This window comes from Euprymna scolopes, chromosome 3 (assembly GCF_053919585.1).
Source record: "Euprymna scolopes isolate OS-2025 chromosome 3, ASM5391958v1, whole genome shotgun sequence".
NCBI lineage: Eukaryota > Metazoa > Mollusca > Cephalopoda > Sepiida > Sepiolidae > Euprymna > Euprymna scolopes.
Window position 1 is genome coordinate 193,908,607 of NC_136484.1, and position 12,014 is coordinate 193,920,620.

The following is a 12,014-nucleotide window of genomic DNA, read 5'->3' on the forward strand; positions in this document are numbered from 1 at the left end:
CTACACTAAAGTGGCAATGTGCCTTGTTTGGGGAGAAAATGTAATAAAAAAAAAAAAATCATCTAATTGTGGTAGTGCTACGGATCTTGCCGACTCTCGTATGCCATATCACCATCCCCTACCGCACAAGTTAGGTCTTCACAGGTTTCACATTATTGTGAATCCTTTGATAGTTGCTTGATTATGTGAAGTCTTCCTTATATCATCCTTGAACATTGCTGAGAATTTCATCCTCCAATAGATATTGGCAAATCTAGTTCTTCTCTCTTTGATTAAGGCTGAGATCTGAAGGAGGTGTTTGTAGAGTTGGTTCCTCATGACGTGCTGCCTCCAACAGATGTTAAGAACAATTCATGGCATTCTGCGATATGCAGCATCAGTGTTTTTCTTCAATCTTTTGCCAAAAGTCCACTTCAATATATAAGAACCTATGTAACAATGATTTCAACATGTAAGAACCTATGTAACAATGATTTCAACATGTAAGAACCTATGTAACAATGATTTCAATATAGAAGAACCTATGTAACAATGATTTCAACATGTAAGGACCTATGTAACAATGATTTCAATATATAAGAACCTATGTAACAATGATTTCAACATGTAAGGACCTATGTAACAATGATTTCAATATATAAGAACCTATGTAACAATGATTTCAACATGTAAGGACCTATGTAACAATGATTTCAACATGTAAGGACCTATGTAACAATGATTTCAACATGTAAGGACCTATGTAACAATGATTTCAACATGTAAGGACCTATGTAACAATGATTTCAACATGTAAGGACCTATGTAACAATGATTTCAACATGTAAGAACCTATGTAACAATGATTTCAACATGTAAGGACCTATGTAACAATGATTTCAACATGTAAGGACCTATGTAACAATGATTTCAATATATAAGAACCTATGTAACAATGATTTCAACATGTAAGGACCTATATAACAATGATTTCAACATGTAAGAACCTATGTAACAATGATTTCAACATGTAAGGACCTATGTAACAATGATTTCAACATGTAAGGACCTATGTAACAATGATTTCAACATGTAAGGACCTATGTAACAATGATTTCAATATATAAGAACCTATGTAACAATGATTTCAACATGTAAGGACCTATGTAACAATGATTTCAACATGTAAGGACCTATGTAACAATGATTTCAATATATAAGAACCTATGTAACAATGATTTCAACATGTAAGAACCTATGTAACAATGATTTCAACATGTAAGGACCTATGTAACAATGATTTCAACATGTAAGGACCTATGTAACAATGATTTCAACATGTAAGGACCTATGTAACAATGATTTCAATATATAAGAACCTATGTAACAATGATTTCAACATGTAAGGACCTATGTAACAATGATTTCAACATGTAAGGACCTATGTAACAATGATTTCAACATGTAAGAACCTATGTAACAATGATTTCAACATGTAAGGACCTATGTAACAATGATTTCAATATATAAGAACCTATGTAACAATGATTTCAACATGTAAGGACCTATGTAACAATGATTTCAACATGTAAGAACCTATGTAACAATGATTTCAACATGTAAGGACCTATGTAACAATGATTTCAACATGTAAGGACCTATGTAACAATGATTTCAACATGTAAGGACCTATGTAACAATGATTTCAACATGTAAGGACCTATGTAACAATGATTTCAACATGTAAGGACCTATGTAACAATGATTTCAACATGTAAGGACCTATGTAACAATGATTTCAACATGTAAGGACCTATGTACCAATGATTTCAACATGTAAGGACCTATGTACCAATGATTTCAACATGTAAGGACCTATCTAACAATGATTTCAACATGTAAGGACCTATGTAACAATGATTTCAACATGTAAGGACCTATGTAACAATGATTTCAACATGTAAGAACCTATGTAACAATGATTTCAATATATAGCAACAGAACACCGACCGCTCTAATTTGTTTTTTTTCGCTGACAACGAATCTGATACTCAAACCGGGGGCAAATTTACCGTTTGCATGGTATTAACCCCTGAACCCACAAACTACTTTCTGCAATTTTACAACTTCCATTTACGATATGTGCGGCAGCATAAATGACGGCTTGCTTCACCTAGCAAACTACCTTCTCACATGGCGTACCAATTTTCTGCAGAAAATTTAAAATTAGCTGAAAAGGAAATAAAACAAGAAAAGGGAAATCACTCCAAATTGGGGAGGGGGTGGGGGTAATTTAATTATTATTGTTTTTTTTTTTTTTGCCCTGGAGCATAGAATTTTCAAATTTTCAAAAAGTACATTATAGCACTTTTTGGGTGGAAAAAATTACGGACTGACATTTTTTAATGACTTACAATTAAAGAAAAGTACAACAAATTGTGAGACATTTTTTTTTTTTTTTGTCTCACGTAGTTTTTAATGCGGTTTACAAAAATATAAGCACCAAACATTTTTATGTTTTTCGTTCTTTTTTTTTTTTTTTGCGGGAGGGGGATTTATAGATCTTATGTGGCTTAATAGGTGCTTCTGCAGTTTAGTTAACCGTTTTTCCGTAAGTAACGCACCGACACTTACCGATTAGAACACCATTTAACATTTATCAAAGATTTTACTGTTTACATTGGGGACACGAGCGGGGATGGGGTGGGTGTGGTGTTGGGGCGTCAGTAAAATCTTTGAAAAATGTTCAATGGTGTTCTAAGCGGTAAATGTCGGTGCGTTACTTTTTGAAAATTTGAAAATTATATGTTTCAGGAAAAAAAACAAAAACAATCAAATTACCCCCCCCTTCCCCCCAACTTGGAGTGCTTTCTTGCTTTATTTCTTTTTCAGCTAATTTAAAATTTTCCACTCAAAAAGTGCTATAATGTATTTTTAAAAATTAGAAAATTCTATGTTCTGGAAAAAAAAGAAAAAAAAATTAAATTATATCCCCCCCCCTCCCACAACTCGGTGTGCTTTTCTTTTCTTGCTTTATTTCTTTTGCATCTAATTTTAAATTTTTTGTGGAAGATTGGTACGCCATGTGAGAAGGTAGTTTGCTAGGTGAAGCAAGCCGTCGTTTATGCTGCCGCGCACGCGCGTAGCGTAAACGGAAGCTGTAAAATGGCGGAAAGTAGTTCGTGGGTTCAGGGGGTTAATACCATGCAAACGGTAAATTTGCCCCCGGTTTGAGTATCAGATTCGTTGTCAGTGACCGCGATTACCCCTAAAAAAACAAATTAGAGCGGTCGGTGTTCTGTAGTTACGTAACCCTATATTTACCCATAAAGAAAATAAACAACCCACTTTTAAAAGAGAAATTACGAGTTTTTTTTTTTTTTTAAATATTTTATTCGCAGTTTTCTGTTAGGGGTGTCAAAAATTCTCAAAAAATTCTGATACACCTAGTGCTTCAAGCACACGAAATTTTTCATGAGAGATAACTCTGGCATACAAAATTCTAATTCCATAGTTCTCTCCCCTGCTGTTTGCTTAAAACCAGATTGGATAAAAATGTTTCATTTTCGATGTGAAGGGAAAGAGCAGTCGAATGAGTAAAATCTATTTGGTTGTACTTGCATGTAATCTTTAACACATACGCTGTTTTGCTCTTACGTGTAGTTCAGTATTGTTTTTTATTTGATGACAATCAATTGGCCTTGGACCAGCAATCAGTGGACATTTTAATTCTGTCAGCTGTAGGTACTTGTTAATAGCAATATTTCTGCAGCAGATGAACAGTTTTGGATGAGAGTAAATTCATCACAGCTCATCACAAACCTTTTTCTTCTTAGCTTAAACTGGTTCACATTGGAATTTCACCTACAGTCAAACTTGTTTCAGTTAAAATGATCTGGTTGAATAGGAGATGTGAAATCACTGCCTGGACCCTTCCCTTTTCATCCATAATTGACCGTGTAATGTATGTAAATAAGGTTCAGACAGAGTAGTTTCCCTTGAACTAAGAAACCAACTAACATCCGGGTTTTTCACCACACATGTGTGGACGCCATGATTGACGGTTGTACATCGTTGTAAATAGCGGCAAATAAAAACAAGTTCTCGTTTACTGTGCTTGTCTGAGTTTATTACAAATTGGCGACGGGGATTCGAACAAAAAACGAATTATGGCTACCTTCGGTTGGTTTGGAATCGTTTGATAGTTCAAGTGAACAATGGGACCAATATATCGAACGTTTGCTCACGTGAAGAAGAGACGAGCTATTCTTTTATCGGTTTGTGGGAGTAAGGTGTACAAACGAATATCAAGTTTATTAGCCCCAGAAAAACCGAAAGATAAAGAATTTGACGAACTTGTCACACTGATGAAGAACTACTTCAGCCCAAAGCCGTCTGTGATCGGTCAAGAACAAAGTTCTATACAAGAAACCACCAACCACGCGAGTCGATCATCACAGACTATGTGGCAGAGTTAAGAAGCATGTGTGAAGATTGTCGTTTTGGAACATTTTTGGACGAAATGCTACGGGATAAACTTGTAGTAGGAGTAAACGATGACAACATTCAGAGGAGACTACTTGCAGAGAGAGACACTATCACTTTTAATGAAGCTTTCAACATAGCAGTCGACGTTGAATCGGCTTCCTAACATTTACAGGACATTCAAACAAAAAAAAAATGGAAGTAAACAAAATTTTGCACCACCACGTGGGCAGTCCGAAAAAATAAAACATGAAAATAGACCACATGAAAGGTCGGAAGAAGAGTGTACCCATTGTGAAGCAACATACGAAGCAAGTAAGTGCCCTTTTAGATATGCCATGTGTCATTACTGGAAAAGACGAGGGCACATAGCGGATAAATGTTTTAAATTAAACATGAAAAAGAAACCTGCCCATGGGGTAGAAAAGAAAAAAATTTGGTGAGGCAAATAGAAGTGGAAAGTACAGACTCAGATAATTCCGAGGAAGTTTATACCATAAATAGAATCAGAGCGCCACTGGAAAAAGTGGACCCCTATTGTGTGGATATCAACATTTGTGACAAGAGGGTTTCTATGGAGATAGATACAAGAGCATCTGTAACGATAATGGGACTGAAAACGTGAAAAAAAATGAACAATAAAAAGTTGTTGGAGCTCACAAAAGTACGTCTTAAGTCTTATATGGGAAATTGTATTCAGGTGATTGGACAAACGAAAGTTCCAGTGCAGTTGGACAGACGTTGGGTCATGAGAAAGGCTCCTTAAGTTCAAAACTGAGCCGTTTCTTGTTGTCATATAATTCCACACCACAAACGGTCACCAGCAGAATTATTAATGCACCGAAAAATAAAGACTGTCTTGAATTGGATCATTCCGAAGAAGACTACAGTAAGGGAGCGGATGAAGAAACACCAAGAAATCCGAAAGAAATATCACGACAACTCTCGGATCATACGAGAATTTAGAGAAGGTGAATTAGTTTTCGCCAAAAATTTCTATACAGGACTAAGATGGAAAAAGGCCCAGTGTCATATAAAATTAAACTAGAGTCGGGGACAGTGGTAAGGCGACATGTGGACCATGTAAAAAAACGGATAATGTTGGACTCAGATAGAGCTTTGGAAATAGAAAAAACGGACCCACAAAAAAGAAAACAAAATCCGGACACAAACTGGGTGATCCCACTGATCTCGGATGCCAGTAGTCCAGGTAGTTCTCATCCGGCCAGAGAAATGACAACTGAAATGGGGAATACACAGCATGAGGCTCCAGTAAGAGAAACCATTAGATGTAGTGAAAGAACTAAAAACAAACCAAAGCATTTAAAGGACTATGTCACATAAACAAGCAAGTAATTCTGAACTGGGGGGGGGGGGGTAATGTATGTAAATAAGGTTCAGACAGAGTAGTTTCCCTTGAACTAAGAAACCAACTAACATCCGGGTTTTTCATCACACATATGTGGACGCCATGATTGACAGTTGTTTTTATTTGCCGCTATTTACAACGATGTAGTAAATAGCGGCAAATAAAAACAAGTTCTCGTTTACTGCACTTGTATGAGTTTATTACAGACTCAGGTGAATCTCAAGAAGCCAAATTGAATTTGCCAATTCTTCGAAACAATGTAATAGAGCTTCTTCTTGTTTAGTTGTGCCAGCGCAAATTGCAACATCATCAGCATAAACTGCATCAGCAATTTTCTTTACAGGATACCTTCTGCTCCTTGCAGGTCCCAATGTCAAGCAATTTTTTGTCAACTTGTCAATTGACATGTAGTTTTTGAACTAAACTTTTCTCTAAATGTACCAGGTAATCACTAAAAAGTAGAAAATTTGTTAAACTGCAATTTATTTTTTAAAGGTTTTCAAAGACTAATATTATAATACGACACTCAGATGCTCAAAATGTCTGTAAAAATCAAAGACATGAATAAACAAGACAAAATAAAATTTAAACTATGAAATTTACATTTCTGATTTTTTTTTAGATGAGGATTGATAATTTTTATTCTTTGACTTATTCAAACTACTGTTCTCATCTTGAGTATTATTTTGACAAACTTTCAGTCGATGTAACCTCCATAATCTATGGTATAACAGATGAAGTACTAGGAAAAATTCAGTTCTAAATGACACAATCCTGGAAGTTGAAGGTTCAATCCTCAGTGCAGGCGATACTAAGAATGCAATTGCAAATTACTTAAGACTTCTACTTGGTCATGGCTGACGAAACGAGAGCATGATACTCTTATGGATTAAATAAAGGGTTTCATTTCAGAATTCTGGGCAGATTCGTGAGTTCAACAGAAAGATTCCTGAATTCATACAACACACTAAAAGATCAGTGCGTATATCGGCTGAAACATTGTGAAAAAACACTAAAGTTAAGAACATTATTCCAAATAACACAAAATAACACAAAATAACACAAAATTCCCGCTTTTTTGTATATAAACAAATATGTGCATTGCTTTATTGCAGGTTAATATTTTTTAAAATTTTGAAATTGCTATGAAACGCAGAGAATTGAAATTTGGTATAACACTGGAAGAGCATAACAAGGTGCCTTATTTCCCTGATTTTTGTGGAATTGTAACAAATATTTAAAAAATTATGCTAATTATTTTATTTTCTGGTAATTTTAAGTGTATATCACTTTATTGCTGGTGTCTAAAAATGTATATTTTCTGTAATAAAACAATATTCTAACGTCATATTTCTATTCATATGAAATAAAGAACATATCCAGTAACAATATTAACCAAAAACAAGAACTAATTTCACATTATTTTGTTTAAGGAAATATTTATTTATCAACATAATTCCCATGCTTCAAAATCACTTCGAATAACCTCTTGTCAACTGATGATGTCAATCGGCGGATTTGAGATGATGTGATGCTATAGGAAACTTCCAAAATCTTTTTCCAAATTTCATCCTTTGACAAAAATTGAACACCTCTTTCATAAACTTTCATCTTTATTATTGACCAGAGCTGCTAAATTGGATTTATATCTGGAGAACAAGGTGGCCATGTCATCAAATTTTCTCCACTAATGCCTAATGACTTAAGGTAGGATGTCATAGCCTTGACTGAGTGGTATGGCACATTGTTGTGCATAAAAATCAATTTGCTGTGACGCGCTAATGAAAGATCATCAAGCCATGGTGATAAATGCTCATTTAAAAATAAAATATAAGACTGGCTTGTCAGTTTGACACCTTCTGGCACTCAAAATGGTCCAATTAGTTCATCGCAGATTATTCCAGCCAAAACATGACACCTCTACCTCCCTGTTGATGACGGAATCGATCAGGGGTTGGGTATCCAAGAGGACTCCAAACTTTGACCCACCCATTTGGTCCATCACGGGTTGCTCTTGCCTCATAGGCGAAAAGAACATTTTAAAAGCTGGTTTTCATGTATTTCTGAGTTTAAACCAAATATTTTTCCTTATGAGTTTGGTTTAAAACAGGTCTTGCTATGGGCTTAATCCTTCTTGCAATTTCGTTTAAGACATTGCAGCATGTCTTTCTGGACAAGGGAGGTATTTCAGCCTTGTCAAATAGAGCAGCACTGTTGCTGTCTGGTTGTTTGATAAGCTGACAAATTTTTCTACCATCACGAGCAGAAGAAATTGATTTTCTTGTGCCTTTGTCCTTCCTTGTTTTGATGTTTTTATTTTCAACAGATGAAGACAATGTTCTTCGACCTCTTCAAAGCTCCTTGGCTAGATCTACAAGAGATAAACCTTCTGCAAGCACTGCAACAACATGTTTCTTTTCACTAGCTATCAATCGACCCTTTCTATGCATTTTGGGAGACCTGCAATAAAGTGATACATACTTAAAATTAACAGAAAATAGAAAAATTAGCAGAATTTTCAAAATATTTATTCAAATTCCACAAAAATCAGGGAAATAAGGCAACATGTTATGTTCTTCCAGTGTTCTACCAAATTTCACTTGTCTGCTTTTCATAGCCATTTCAAAATTAAAAACACATTGACCTGCAATAAAGCGATACACAGGGTTTATATATATATATATATATATATATATATATATATATATATATATATATATACAGTGGCACAAAAAGAAAGATCGCATTTGTCATTTTTTCAAAAAACGTAAATTTAAGCTAAACTTAAAATTGTTATTTAAATGTAATTTTAAAACATTAATGCAACACAAATACAACAGGAACACAATGAACTAGTTAATATTTAATATTAATATGTGGCAATACTCTGGTGAAAAGCATCCCACTTCTCTTTAATTTTTGTCCAAAGTTCTTCCAGATTTGGAATTTTAGCATTGCGTAGCTGTTGCTTGATGTAATGTCATATGTTTTCGATAGGATTGAGGTCTGAAGATTGTGCAGGCCAATCCAAACATGGAATTTTATGCTTTTCAAGGAACCTCTTGACATTGCCAGCTATGTGAATTGGAGCATTACCCTGCATGAAGATGGGATTATCATCCAAATTTCAGCCAAAGTTGGGTAGAAAATGCTCAGTCAGCATATGTACTTGGTCGAATTAATCTGAACTTGCAAGCGAGCTATAGGCCCTGGACCATTGGCACTAATAATGCTCCACACCAAAAAACACCTGAACCTCCACCACCTTGCAGTGGTGGAGGTTCAGTTTTTTTTTTTTTTTTTTTTTTTTTTTTTTTTTACACAGTGATCACCACTTATCAAGGCCCGGAAGCCACTCAGGGATAAGGGTTATTGCAAGTACATCACGTTAGTGAGGAGATTTTATGAAGTGTTTAATTAGGGGGGTGGTTCATTAGGAATTTGTTAACATTAGACTTGAAGACATCCAAGTTGTAGTCCGGAGGGAAGCAGGCAGACGGAACAGAGTTCCACAGGCGTGCAGTTCTAAGAAAGAAGCTTTGCTCATGAAATCCGCGTTTTGATTTAGGCACAGATATAGAGTGGGGGAAATTTTTCACAGTGGATTCAGCTAGACGGGTGTTTTTCGTGAAAGTTTGGCGAGGGGGGACCAGGGATTGGAGTTCAGACGAGCATCTGCCATGAAAATAACGATAAAACAAGGATAGGCTCGCAACGTCTCTTCTGTGGGAGAGAGGTTGCAGGGTAGAGAAAAGGGCATCCCCCACTAAACCACGAAGTCTATTTTGTACTCTGTCAAGGCATGATAGGCTGTTTTTGGCAGCTCCTGCCCAGATATGGCAACAGTATTCCATCCTTGGCCGTACTTGGCTTTTATATAGATAGAGAATTGCATCAGTAGTGAGATATCTTCTGGAGCGGTAGAAGGATCCCACCATCTTTCCTGCGACCTTGGCAACAGACTTGATGTACGTGTTCCATTTCAGATCAGGAGTAAAGGTCAAACCCAAAAGCTTGTCAAAACACGGGGCCTCACCCAGACGAGAGCCATCCATCACAATTGATGCCAGCTGGGGATCAGAGCGTTGATGATGTAAGGATAGGAGTTTGGTTTTAGATGCATTAAAGGTAACTAGCCACATCTTCCCCCACTGAACCACGCGCTCGAGATCAGAGGAGAGAGAATCCGAGAGAACTTCGTCATTTACAGCCTTTGATGTGTTGCCGTAGATGGTCGTGTCATCAGCATAGATGTCAACGAATGATTTAAGTATGTGTTTAGGGAGGTCATTGATGTAGATCAGGAAGAGAGTTGGGCCGAGGATTGACCCCTGAGGGACTCCAGCATTTATATTGCAGGCCTCCGATTTTTGTCCATCTACCACTACTCTTATGAGCCTATCGGAGAGAAATGATTTAATGATTGAGAAAACATTTCCAGTTATACCATAGCTGGAAATCTTGTGAAGTAGACCCTTATGCCATACTTTGTCAAAGGCCTTTGATATGTCAAGAGCAATTGCCCTAGAAAGGAAGCCTTTGTCAAGAGATTCACTAATCCTGTGGGATATAACCGTCAGCACATCTGCGGTAGATCTTGCAGAGCGGAAACCATATTGTGTGTCACTAAGAAGGTTGTTTCTGCTGAGGTGGTTGACTATTTCTCTATTTAATATTGATTCCAGTAACTTACTCATAACACAGAGAAGACTTATTGGTCTGTATTGAGAGGGAGATGACTTATCGCCTGAATTCTTAAATACAGGGCAAACTGATGAGGTCTTCCAGGGGGTCGGAAAGCACTTCTCCTTAAGGCAGCGCTTAAATAGTTTCGTAAGTATGGGAGCAAGTTCTGGTTGAAGCTTTTTTAACACTATAATTGGGATGCCATCAGGGCCAGTTGCTTTACTGGAATCTAGGTTTTTTATTAGCTTGGCGACCTCATGCACGGATATTTGTATATTACCTAGCTTGTTCTGTGTTATAGGAGGAAATATGGGGAGTTGATGGCCTTCGTCGCATAGGGTAGAATTAGCAGCAAAGTTCTTTGCAAATAGTTTGGCCTTGTCTGACGCTGACGAGATAACCTCTGGTCCATTGATAATGGTTGGGATAGAACGCACACTTCTGTTCAGGATCCTATTTGTTATTTGCCAAAACTGGTGGGAACCAAGCCGTTGATCAGCTACCTTGGATTTAACAGACTGGGCATATAGCTCTCTTGCATTTTTTATTACTCTTTTACAGTGGTTGCTGGCAGTCCTGAAAGCAGCTTTAGTCTCAGTGCATCTATTACGTTGGTAGTTATGGAAAAAGTGATTTCTGTGCGCGATAGCAGCAGCACATTCTGGGGAGAACCATGGCTGGCTGTTAGGTTTTTGTTGGAATTTTTTTTTTTTTTTTTTTTTTGAAACTGTACACCTAGGATTAAATTCTTTGTCCTTCCTTCGACGGATGTACTGCCTACCATCACTGCCTAGCCTATTGAACTTGCTTTCGTTGCTAGAAATCATTTTCGACCAATATGAAGAGTCATGATCTTCATTGCATAACGACGAAATCCAGATGGCGCTTTCTGTTTTTTACAGAAATCATTGGCTTGCATCTTGCAACACAGTCTTGCCAATTAAATTCCTTCAATCTGTTCTTAACTGTAGAAAGAGAGCACTTTTTAACAAGATTTAACTGTTGTTGGATTTGAGGAGCCGTTTTAAATCTGTTTCTGAGGTTGCAGATCTTAATAGTATTGTCTTCCATGTAAGAAGTAACTCTAGTACTGTAATGTTGTGACTCTTTCAGCTGTGATCATAGTGTAGTATCTGTGTTAACTGTGGCAAACAGGGCCAAGGGTCAAATCATTATTATTATTATTATTATTATTATTATTATTATTATTAATTGATTCGAGTGACGGCTGGTCGCTGGATCAATTATTATGATTAGAAAAATAAACATTTAAACCGGGGAAAAAATGATTGGCATATAATATAATAAATCACAAAAATAGAAAATAAAAAATAGATGTAAATATCATTTTTGGGTTTGCATAAACAAATCACTGGATTGGAGACATTAGGTTGATCTGAGACACATAATGATGTGACGTAAAGAAACACGTGATGTATGTAGATTTGGGGAGATTCTAGGCAGTCGTTAACTGAACATCGGAGAGAACGGACGA